This window comes from Lactuca virosa, chromosome 5, assembly GCF_052849685.1.
Source record: "Lactuca virosa cultivar CGN04683 chromosome 5, Lactuca_virosa_CGN04683_v6, whole genome shotgun sequence".
Taxonomy (NCBI): Eukaryota; Viridiplantae; Streptophyta; class Magnoliopsida; order Asterales; family Asteraceae; genus Lactuca; species Lactuca virosa.
In genome coordinates this window covers 396036562-396050016 of record NC_136430.1, presented here as the reverse complement: position 1 = coordinate 396050016, position 13455 = coordinate 396036562, and positions in this window count along the sequence as shown.

Genomic DNA, 13455 nt, shown 5'->3' with positions numbered 1-13455 from the left:
GGTTTCGTAAGATACGCTAAATCTTCTATTTTGATTAATGGCAACCCTATGGATAAATTCTAGATGTTCAGAGGCTTGAGACAAGGTGAGCCCTTATCTCCTTTTCTCTTTGGGGGAAATGACACAAATGCCCTACGAAGTTCCTAGGGTTAGTCCTTTTAGTCCCTAAACTATTTTCATGGTTTTATGAGGGAACAAACTCGTATTTGTTGGATCAATTAAGACCTTTTTGAAGTTTTGAAGGTGTAAGCCGGTTACCCCTTGCCACATAAGCATTTCTCTCAACCCACTTCCCTTGGTTCTTTGAATACGTAGAATTTGGATCATTACCCTGCAAATTGACACTCCTTCCACTTTCTTTCTTCAATTGTCTATATTTCTTACGTTATACTAGATCTCTCTTCCGAGCTTTGTCAACGTAAACCGTATAGAGAACATTATCTTCGCTTTCCCAGTTACTAAATTTTGGTACAGTTGGACGATGTTGTCAAGTTTAACATCACTTTCTACTTGAAATAACATTCAAATGTTGAAATTTCTCATCTACAATGAGCAATTTGTCACTAAAATTTGATCAATTTAACGCTAATAAACCTCAATCTTGTTCCGGACATGATAAGGCTTTACATTTTCTGTTCTTCTATTCTACCATTAAAATATCTCATGAATTACTGTTCCTCAAGGAAAGTCAACCAACAACAATATATTTTGGAAAATTATCAATATCAACAAGGATCTTGTTAAACTTTGTATGTAATTCTCAATCATATCATAAACCCTTCCACATTAAATTCAAAAAATGATATCATTGATAAATTTCTCAAGCGACATTGACATAACACCAATCCCAGAAGTAAAGTCAACTCTTGACTTTTCATGACTCAATTGGTATTTTTCATACTAAAAAAAACCTGATTACAGGTGGAGGGGGTACCAAATTTAAAGATTGCATTGATGATTTATGAGTAAAACGTACGACTCAAACTAATTCTATAAAATTACTCTGACTGGCTATATGTATAGAATTACTCATTTGGATTTTGTACCCCCTCTTCCTCTAATCGGGCTTTGATTTTGGAGGACCGTGATAATCACATCCCACGAGGTGATTGTGGGTTGGAAATTCCCAAAATGTGAAGCGCCATCATCGTTAACCACCGGAAGCAATAAAAATCTGGAGAACTCTTTTGATCTTCATACAACTCTTTGTCTAAACTGAAATATACCACCAAGGATAAGGGTATGAATTGGTTGGGCCAATCAAAGGGGGTGTAGTTGGTGAATGTTAGATCAACAGACACTAGAAAGTAGAAATTGACGACATAGTTGAATTGTTCAAAAAGGGTGATTGGGAGAAGTTGAACAATGTGTATTTGGTGGTGGAGACGTAATTTGAACAGAAAATTGAAGCTCCAACAATGGATGTGCAGGGAAGAGTGAGAAAGGGAAGTATGTTGTGGTCGGGACATGGAACACAAGGTCATAAGGACAGAGGTTTAGTTTGACTTTCCCAGCCATATATTATTATTATTATTATTATTATTATTATTATTATTATTATTATTATTATTGCCACATCAATGTTGATATGGGTGCCACTTGTATTTCAAATATAATGGTGATATTTTATACCGACTGTTTTACGTGAAGGTGACTAAAAAAGCAGGTTTGTATCCACTTTATGCCTCCATCAAACCACAAAAATAGTTTAGGGACTAAAAAGACCAAACCTATGAACTTCGTATTTCTCTTTGTTATTGTTATGGAAGGCTTGAATGTTTGTAAGGAAGAGGCTATTCATAACTCGATGTACAAAAGGGTGAATATTGGGCATTTGGATTTGCAGATATCCCATTTTTTATGCAGATGATGCAATTTTTTTGGGGAAACGGGGTCTTGAACATGTTCGTAGTCTAATCCGTATTCTTAGACTTTTTTATATGGCGTCGGGATTATAAATTAATCTTCACAAGTCTAAGATTTATGGTATTGGAGTCTCAAATAATGCATGCCATCATATTTCTAATTGTACTAGTTGTGCTCCAGATAAGATTTCTTTTTTGTATCTTGGTCTTCTGGTTGGTGAGAGGATGCATAGGGTGTCAGCTTGGAATAAGCTTCTCGGTCAGTTTCGTGATAAACTTTCTCTGTGGAAGTCGATGATGCTTTCGATTCGTGGTAGACTTATGTTAGTTAAGTCAGTTCCAGGAAGTTTGGGTATTTATTATATGTCGTTATCTAAAATGCTTGTTGATGTCTATTGTAAATTGGAAGGTATTCGATCAAGATTTTTTGGGGAGTTGAAGGTGATAAAGACTGTGTTTTGCAGTGGGTTAAATGGGATGTTATCTTAAATGATAAACAATTTGGAGGTTTAGGTGTTGGTAGTGTAGCTACGTTTAAGCAAGCGTTAATATATAACTGTAGATGGAGGATTTTAAATGGTGAAATTTTCTTTAGGTTAGGCTTGTCAAAAGTTGTTATGGGAATGATAGGGGTTTCTTGATGTCTTCCTCTAATTCTTCGAAAAGAATTATTTGGAAGGGGTGGTAGATTTGGTGTGGAATGTTCATAAAAATGGTAAAATTCCATTTGACTCGGTGCATAGACAAGTGGCTAATAGGGTTGCTACAAAATTCTGGTTAGATGTTTGGTTGGGTGATGTGATGTTGAGTGCCAGGTTGCCAAGATTGTTTTCCTCTAATTCTTCGAAAAGAAGTATTTGGAAGGGGTGGTAGATTTGGTGTGGAATGTTCATAACAATGGTAAAATTTTATTTGACTCAGTGCGTAGACAAGTGGGTAATGGGGTTGCTACAAAATTCTGGTTGGATGTTTGGTTGGGTGATGTGGTGTTGAGTGCCAGATTGCCAAGATTGTTCGCTTTAGCTTCTAATGGTGATGCATATATCTTTGAATATTGGTAAGGTAATGCTTGGATGATTATGTGGAGGCAATCGACAATTGGTGGGGTGTTGCAGTCGCATCTTCACAAACTTATGGAGATGCTAGATTCTTTGTAGCCTTCAGATAGGCAATGACTGTTGGAGAAGTGTTATAGAGACAAGGGATTTTTTTTAGTGTGAAGGCTGCTAGATATAGATTTGATCTCGTGACGCTGCAACTAGGTGGAATAAGTTACTTCCCATAAAAATCAATATTTTTATTTGGAGACTTTTGTTTAACTGGTTGCCGACACGTTGTAATCTTGATTATAGAGGTATTGAATAGCCTTCTCTTTTATGCCCTTGTTGTGAGGAGGTGTTTGAAGTAGTGGTTCATTTATTTTTGAAGTGTTCTTTAGCGACGAAATTTTGAAAGCTGATGACTTTGTTAGATTTATTGATTCTGAGCTTTTATTCTATTGAAGACGTGTATCTTTGGATTGATGATCAGGTGTTGACAAATGCACATAGATCTATCCTTGAGGTCACATGCATGGGCGGAGCCAGGATTTTAGAATGAGAGAGATTATAAAATAATATAATATGAAATATATTTTATATCTAAATCATGTTTGTGACTAGTATAACTAAAGATCCTAGGTTGTTTTCATGTATTATGAATTAAAAAAAAAAGCTAAATTTATTTATTTTAAATTTTTCATATTTTTTTTTTCAAGTTCAATATTAACCGGCTGTTCGATATTATTATGTCTTAATTAATAATTAACATAATTTATATAAACAATTTAGAAGATGGAACTACTAACTACATTATTAATAATTAGTAACAAACATATTTATTTTCAATCAAAACCAAAGCTAACTTAATAATAAATGTATATTCTAAAAAGGTTAATATTATCAATAGGATGTCAATATGTCACACCAATAATATTTACTAACATGTAATTATTAGTGAAGTATAGATAGCACTATAAAACTTTGAAATTGGAATTTTTGATAAATTACCTGTTAAAGAGATATAAGTTCAAAACTTATGCTGGAATCTTGGAACTTAGACTTTTGTAGTCGATGGCGGCATTATTTGTCGACGATAATAAATTAGGTATAAGGGTTCTAGTTTATGTTTTAAATAAATTGATTTTTTTATTTTATAGATTATTTAGGAAGTTGGTATAAGAAAAGGAAAGTAAATAAATTAATTGGTAAAAGATAAAAGGGGATATTTGACTTATTGGAAAATATGAGGAATGTGAATGGGTGTAGGTGCACTGTTTTTCTTTTCAAACCCGCAGGAGGTAATATCGTATTTTTCATAGAAAACTATTTATGGGCCTATTCTAATTAGGGTGGTGATGGGTAAAATGAAGACAAAATTCCAAAAATGGTCTCTGTGGTTTAATATTTTATGTGGTTATGGTCCAAACGTTTGAAAAGTTACAGATTTGGTCCTTTTCAACAAGTTTTTTTTTATGGTTTTGGTCTCTCATCCGTTAAGTTTAACTGGTTGGCTGTTAACTTTTTTAAAATGACAATTTTACCCTCAGGGACCATTTTCGTAGTTTTGTCTTTTACCATACCATAATGACCATTTTTGCATACATTCTTTTTTATTTTATTGAAGTATTATATATTAATAAATATTATTTTTAATATATAATATTATATATTAATAAATATTGTTTTATTGGATTATTAATTTATTATAGTTGATTTTTTTTAATTTTTTTTGTTAGAGTAATTCTTTTTATTGAGTTATTGTATATCAATACATATAGTTTTTAATATATAATATTTATATCATAATAAATATATTACTAGATTATTAATTTCTTTTAGTTAATATTTTTAATTCTTTTTTTTAATTATTTTTATTGGATTATTTAATTTATTATTTTCTTCATATACTAAATATTGTTTTATTGGATTATTAATTTATTTTAGTTAATTCTTTTTAAAAAAAAACAATTGTCGAAGTAATTATTTTTTATTGAATTATTATATATCAATAAATATAGTTTTTAATATATAATATTTATATCATAATAAATATTATATTATTGGATTATTATTTTCTTTTAGTTAATTTTTGTAATTTCTTTTTTTTTTAACTATTTTTTATTGGATTATTACTTTTAATTTATTATTTTCTTGTTAATTTTATTCGTTCCACCACAAAGTAATGGGATACGTAAAACCGTCGTCTCTTATCATCGAAATCGTTAGGATCGCTGCCAAACACTTTCATTTCATCTAGCTTATAATGAGAAACCATAGGGAAAATACCACCACCATCACTCGGGCACCACCACCACTTATAAATGTTATAGGGGTTTGTTGCGCAATATGTGGGATATGAAGGATTCCAGTGGATTATGAAGAGGTTGTCGCAGGTGGGTACCAGCAACGCTAGCTGGAATAGGGTAGGGTATCTATTGAACCTCCAATGAAGGTGTTTGGAGGTGATCCTGCTAATTTTTGACGATGATAAGCGACACTTTTACGTATTTCGACGACTTTGTGGTGAAACTAATAAAATTAAAAACAATTAATAGTATACATTAAAAATAAAATAATAATCCAAAAAGATAATATTTATTATATTAAAAAAATAATAAATTAAAAGTAATATTTCAACAAATTAATAATTCAAAAAAACAAATTACAAAAATTAATAATCCAATAATGTATTATTTATTATGATGTAAATATTATATATTAAAAATAATATTTGTTGATATATAATAATCTAATAAAAAAAATTGCTCCAACAAAAAAGAAATTATAAAAAGAATCAACTAAAAGAAATTAATAATCAAATAAAATAATGTTTTTAATATATAATAATCCCATAATATAATATTTATTATGATATAAATATTATATATTAAAAACTATATGTACTGATATATAATAATTCAATAAAAAAGAATTACTTGGACAAAAAAATTAAAAAAAAAATAATTAACTAAAATAAATTAATAATCCAATAAAACAACATTTACTATATGAAGAAAATAATAAATTAAAAGTAATAATACAATAAAAAATAATTAAAAATTACAAAAATTAACTAAAAAAATTGATAATCCAATAATATAATATTTATTATGATATAAATATGATATATTACAAACTATATGTATTTATATATAATAATTCAATAAAAAAGAATTACTCCAACATTTTTTTAAAAAAATCAACTAAAATAAATTAATAATCCAATAAAAAATATTTATTAATATATAATATTATATATTAAAAATAATATCTATTAATATATAATACTTCATTAAAATAAAAAAGAATGTATGCAAAAATGGTCCTTATAGTATAGTAAAAGACAAAACTGGCAAAATGGTCCCTGAGGTTAAAATTGTCATTTTAAGGAAGTTAACGGATGAGCGACTAAAACCACAACAAAACTTGTTGAAAAGGACCAAATCTGCAACTTTTCAAACGTTTGGACCGTAGCCACATAAAATGAGAAAGCACAGGGACCATTTTTGCAGTTTTGTCTAAAATGAATATACGAAACTATGGAGAATCTTATAGCATATCCATTAATATTCATATTCTCCCAGTCTAATTAAAAGGGATGGGGGTGAACATCTGCTGACCCCTTAGGCCCTTACTCCCTTTACCCCTAGTCACATGTGCTTTGTTGATTTGAGTTTTTTTGGACGTACCGGAATGTGCAAATATTTGGGAACAAGAAGTATAAGGAGTTTATGTTTGATTCTATTGTTAATTTCTTTTTCGTTTAATTGATTTTCTAGTAGAAACCGTAAAGTTAGGAAAAACTTTACTGCGTGGGTGCAAAATCCGTTCATGAACTAATTGCTTTGTTCTTTTTTTGCTAGCTTCTAGCTATTCTTTATTTATACACTCTTGTTCAAAACAAAGTATTGATGTGTTGACTATATGTTAACCTGGAACCCATAAAATTGTTTTCTAAGTTCGCTCATGGGCACATGTAACCGGAAAGCCAGCAACCCTTGTACTTTCGACTATGAGTGTTTGGCATGTGATCATGATACTGATTTAGTACTTATTCAAAGTTTGTTACTTTCTTTATATGTGCATCAAATTATAATTGTAGGATAATCAATTGGTAGAGTAAAAAATAATCTTAAACATTATGCATTGGTGAACACCAAAAAACTAAGTTTGTCATATAAACTATTAGTCAAGTTATACCCGACGCAAAATGTGTATGCAACTATGCTTACCGCCTGGAAGTCAACTTCTTTGGTTATCGTGAATCATTAGATCTTGTTAACTAAATAGATAATTAAATTTTATTTATATATTGCGAGTATTTCAACTCTGCTTTAACGGAAGGTTGGCTCGAGGAATTGGTCGTAGTTTAATATGTCTCATATGTACGTGTAACTATATTAATGTTTACTATTATTTTGATATTTTAGATTATTTTTTAATATTATTTTGAAATTTTAGTATTCCTGATATGTCATTTATATTTTCTTTTTTACAAGTTTCTATAGGGAATGTAAATAAAATGTTCTTTCGTGTTCCCAATTCCTTTTAAATCATTGAACGGCATAATTCGTGTTGATGAATGTGTGATCACTAGGTTGCTGCGAATTGCGATCTTTTAGCAACAGAAAAAGAAAAATGTTCTCCTGTGGTTTTCTGAAAGGTACTAACTACTAATGCCACTAATTTATTGCTATATGATTCTCTTAATTGTTTATTCTAATACGATTAAACATTAACATCCAACATTGGATGTTGTTTGTTTTCTACCTCGGTAGACGTATGGGTCTCATAAAATCTGGATTCTTCAATGAATATTGAATTCAGTATTATGACAAAAGTTATCAAATACGAAATTGAAGAAATAGAAACATAAATAAATCAAATTTATATACTAAGATTCATAAATCAGAAGAATATACTTGTATTTGGATGTTTGAAATAGTTTTACTAATCACGAAAATAAGAAGAGATCGAGGTCTGTTTTGCAGTGTCGTAAGATAGAAATTTCCTTGGTAGGGATCTATCTAGAGGATACAACAATCTGATCAACATTGAATCTTGACCCTAACGAAATTCTTCATGCTTTCTTGATTTCCCAGAAAAACAAAACAAAACTGAAAGAAAGTGGTGTTATTGTGTATTTTATCAACCAATTAATCTATCAATTGATTATCTATTTATAGTCTTGTTAAATAGCAGTTAAAAACTGTCAACCATTATACCTGTTCCAAAACTGAAATTAACTGTCTAATTAACTTCCAATCAGTTAATTAACAATTAACAAATTTTGTAATTAATAAATCAATTTTGGAATTTGTGTATATAAAAATTAATTAATTAATCAAGAAGAGCCCAAGAGCCCCAAGGCCCAATGTCATCTTTTGATCATTCATTAATTTAATGACAAGCCTAATCCAAGACTAATTTGATAGCCCAATACCACAATTCTAGCCCAAATGTTTTTTTGTTTTTTTATCCATTTAAGAGAATGTGGAGACAAAGGCTTATAAAGCTAGTCAATGTTCTTTCCTTCTCCTGTGTGGGATAATGCTTATAAGTTATAATCAAAGTTCCAATAATACCCTACATTTTCTATTCAAACTCCAAAAATACCCCACATTTGAATAGAAAATAAAAGAACTTTTATATTCAAATCAAGAACGTAGAATATGACATGCATCTGAAGAGGTGTTTTAAAACATGAACCTTTCATAGTGTATACTACATGGATCTACTTTGTGGGTAGAGAACTAGATTCTTGAACCTACCACTTTGTATAGTAGAGTCACACCAAGAAGTATCACACATATGATATATAATAATGGATCATTTCTTACCGTTGTGTTCATTTCGGTTATGAACAATCCTTTATTCATGAGACTTTTAGAGAGCTTAGCCATATTAGCTCCCAAATATGCGACCTCACATCCATCTCACATAGGTAATGCTGATCTGGAACAATTTGTATTATTCCACTATAAGAACTATTATCATTATTAAGAATAAAATTCATCCCTATATCATCAACTAGAAAACACAAAGTAAATATCATAGGAGTGAGCATAGCTTTGTGTTAGTGCTACTTTGAGTCTTCCCCAACTAGTTTTCCTATTGAACCTAGACCATGGGATCTCCAATGTTGCTAGGTTAGGTTTCCGCCAGGTGGTGACTCATTGTATTAGTTTTAAGACCATTCCCCTAGAAGTGAAGAGAACTTGCTCTCTACTAAGGCCTTTTATCAATGGATCAACTATATTTTCTTTTGACTTTATGTAACAAATGTAAATGATTCCATTCTACAACAAATCTCTTATTATAACGTGTCTGCGCCTAATGTGTCTCGGCTTTCCATTGTATATTTTACTTTATGCTCTAGTAAGAGCAGCCATGCCATCACAATGTATACCAATAGCAGTAACAGGTTTAGGCCATAGAGGAATACCTTCTAGGAAGCTTTTGAGCCATTAAGCTTCTTCAGCAGCTCTGTCTAAAGAAAAAAAAAACTCTTCTTCCATTGTAGAACGAGTATTCATAGTTTGCTTACATGATTTCCAAGAGATAGCAGCTCCACCAAGAGTGAACACATATCCACTTGTAGATTTTTCCTCAGAAGTATTGGAAATCCAGTTTGCATCACTATACCATTCAAGAACAGGAGGATATCTCGTATAAGGCAATCCATAATTCATTGTATGCTTTAAATATCTAAGCACTCTCACTAATGCATACCAATGATCTTTCCCATGATTGTGGGAGTAACGGTTCAATCTACTTACACTATATGCCAAGTCCGGTATAGTACAATGCATAATATACATTAAGCTACCAAGAATTTGAGTATATTCTAACTGAGCTACACTATCACCTTTATTCTTCTTAAGATGACTTGAAGGATCAAAAAGGGTGACTACTGGCTTGTCATCATAGTGTCCAAACTTCTTGAGTACACTTTCAATATAATGGGACTGAGTAAGAGTATAAACTTCAGAATTTCTTCAAACTCTTACCCCAGGGATCACATCTACTACTCCCAAGTCATTCAAGGAGAATTAGGAGTGTAGCATTTTCTTGGTTTGATTTATCACATCCAAACTAGTACCCATTATAACTATATCATATGCATACAATCATATGATGACATAAGCATTCTTATATTGTTTGACATAATTACATTTATCACATTCATTTATTTTGAATCCATTAGAAAACAGTGTGTTGTCAAACTTCTCATGTCATTGCCTTGGAGCCTATTTTAGTCCATAAATTGATATAACCAACTTACAAACTTTGTTTTCTTAACCTTTAACTACAAACCCTTCTGGCTGATTCATATATATCTCTTCATCTAGTTCACCAAACAAGAAAGCAGTTTTCACATTCATTTGGTGTATTTCCAAATTGTGAATGGCTGCAATTTCTACTAATGTATGAATTCACGTAATTCTTGTAACAGGTGAATAGGTGTCAAAGAAGTCTTGACCTTCCTTTTGATGATACCCTTTAGCTACTAAACGAGCTTTGTACTTCTCAATGGTACTATCAGGTCTAAACTTCTTCTTAAATATCCATTTGTGACCAATTGGTTTTTGCCCAGGTGGAAAATCTACGAATTTCCAAGTGTTATTATGCACAATAGAGTGAATCTCACTTTAAATTGCCTATTTCCAAAAAAGAGCTTCAGAAGAATCCATAGCATCCTTATAAGTTTGGGGTTTTTTATTCACTACAATGGTAATATAATCAGGTCCAAAATATTTGGCAATTTTTCCCCGTTTGCTTCTTCTAGGTTCTAAGTTCTCTTCTTGAACCGTAGAAGAACTCTCCTAATTTGATTATAAACCTTTGTCAAGAATGGTTTCACTCAATCCATCATCTAGAGGTCTTTCCGTAGAGCAGGAGGCCTCTTTCCCTTTATCCTTGAAAGGATGAATATTTTAAAAGAATTCATCCTCTGCTGATTCCATGATGGTGTGATTATAGATATCATCAACATGTGATTTATAAACAAGAAACCTATAGGCTGCACTATTCATGGAAGGGCAAAGATAAATGCAATCTATGGTTTTTGGTCCAAGTTTGGTCCTCTTAAGAAGAGGTACTTGTACCTTAGCAAGGCAACCCCACACTTTCATCCTTTTATAAGAGGGTAATCTCCCTTTCCATAGATGATAAGGTGATTTATCACTCTTTTTATGAGGAGTTCTATTAAGTATTGAATTTTCTGCAAGACATGCTTCTCCCCACAAGTTATGTGGTGCTCCAGAAGTAATTAACATTTAATTAATCATGTTTTTCAATATTCTATTCTTCCTTTCGGCCACTTCATTTTGTTGAAGAGTATATGGAGAATTTGTTTGATGTATAATACCAGGTAAAGAACAAAATTTAGCAAAGTCTTTGGACTCATATTCTCCTCCTCAATCAGACCTTAGAATTTTGATCTTTTTGTCAAGTTGATTTTCAACTTCAGCCTTATAGTTCTTAAAAGAATTCAAGGCTTCATCCTTGGTATTTAACAAAATAGATATAGCAATACATGCTGCAATCATCAATAAACGAAATATAATTGTTCTTTCCTCCTTTTATAGGTTTTGCTATAAAATCACATAAATCAGAGCGGATTAAGCCAAGTATTTCATTAGATTTTTCAACTGATTTATGAGGATGTTGTGAAATTTTTGAATCTATACAAACCTCACATTTTTTGTTTTTATCTAATGAACATTTTGGTAACATGCCAAGTTTTCCCATTCATTGAATAGAACTAAAATTGACAAGTCCCAATCGAGAATACCACAAAATTGAAGGATCATGCATATACATAAAAGAGGGGCTAGTAGTACCGATTATTGCATTAGCACTAACATTGGTCACATCATTGTTTGGTATTTCAACACCATAGTACAAAGGTAAGATACTGACTTTGAAGAGACCCTCACTGAGGTATCCCTTTTCCAAAATAAATCTCACCCTTAGTGAGAACAAACTTATCGGACTCAAATACAAGTTTGAATCCCTTGTTACTAAGAATAGGACCAGAAATCAGTAATTTCGGGAACATGCAAGACATCACTTAAAACAAGATCTTTTTCAGAAGTCAGTTATAGCTTCACTTTTTCCATTTCCTTCAATTTTTACAGTAGAGTCATTCCCCACAAACATTGGTACAAAATTAGAGACTTTCTGGTATGTATATAACATGGTTCGGGAGTTGCAAATGTGCCTTTTGGCTCCATTATCAATCCACCAATCCACACAATTGCTAACCATGTTGGTTTGAATCACATCAACAAACTGATTTGGTGATTCAACCATGTTGGTTTGACCAAAAGTTCCTCCACCAGAATTTCCACCATTGTTTCCATTGTTCCCTCCATTGTTTCCTCTTTGACCCCACCCAAATCTACAATCTTTAGCCTTGTGTCCAATTTTTCCACAAACATAGCATGGGCCAGAATTCTTCTTGAAATTCTTCTTGTTTAGGCCATGATTTTTGCCATCTTTGGAAGAGTTTTTGGAGCTTTGCTTCCCTTTCTTGTTGTTATGCTTGGTCCTTGAAGTACTTGCTTCTCCAACAAAGTTTGCACTAGGTTCCAAGGAATTTGCATCTTCCTTTTCATTCAATCTGTTATCTTCTTCTACACGAATTCTCAACACAAGTTGCTCAAAACTCATGTCATCAATTAAGTGCTTAAGATATAGTTTGATATTCTTCCAAGAAGGAGGACATTTTTCAATGATTGAACCAACAAGAAAGTTAGAGTTTATACCCATAACTTCAACTTCAAGATCCTATACAATGACTTGAGGTTCCTTCACTTGTTTGAGGACAAATTTGGTATCCACCATCTAAAAATTCATGAACTTTCCAATCACGAATTTATTGGAACATGCCACTTCTGTTTTGTATTTCTTTTCTGGTAATTCCCACATATATCTTGCATTGGGAATGGTAGAGTGGATATCATAGAGGGAATCATCCAGGGCATTAAGAATATAATTTTTGCAATTATATTCATTTGTGCTCCAGGATTCCACAACCCTTTCATGTTTTGCGAATTGGGTTGCAGTGGGTAGATTTGTCCCTTCTGTAGTGGTTGCACTAGTGGGGGGGGGGGATGAAGAATCATTAGTGAGAACATTGGAAACCTGGAGAGTTGTTCGATCAAACCAGTGTTGTAAAAATCGGCCTACTCGGCCGAGTACTCGGCATCGGCCCTTCACCGAGGCGAGTTTTGTGAACTCAGCAAAAAAACTCGGATTAATTCAAACTCGGTCAAAAATCGGTCAAACTCGGTTAAAACTCGGTCAATATCTCTCTAACTCGGGCCTACTCGGCCTAACTCGGGCCTACTCGTTCAAACTCGGCCAACCCGGTCAACTCGGTCAAACTTGGTCAAAAGGGTCAAAATTGTCATAAAAAGATAAAAAAAAATCAAGAATTTCAAGATTAATATGTATAATACACTTAATGATTTATTATTTAACACACACATGTGATTATTACTATATATATATATATATATATATATATATATATATATATA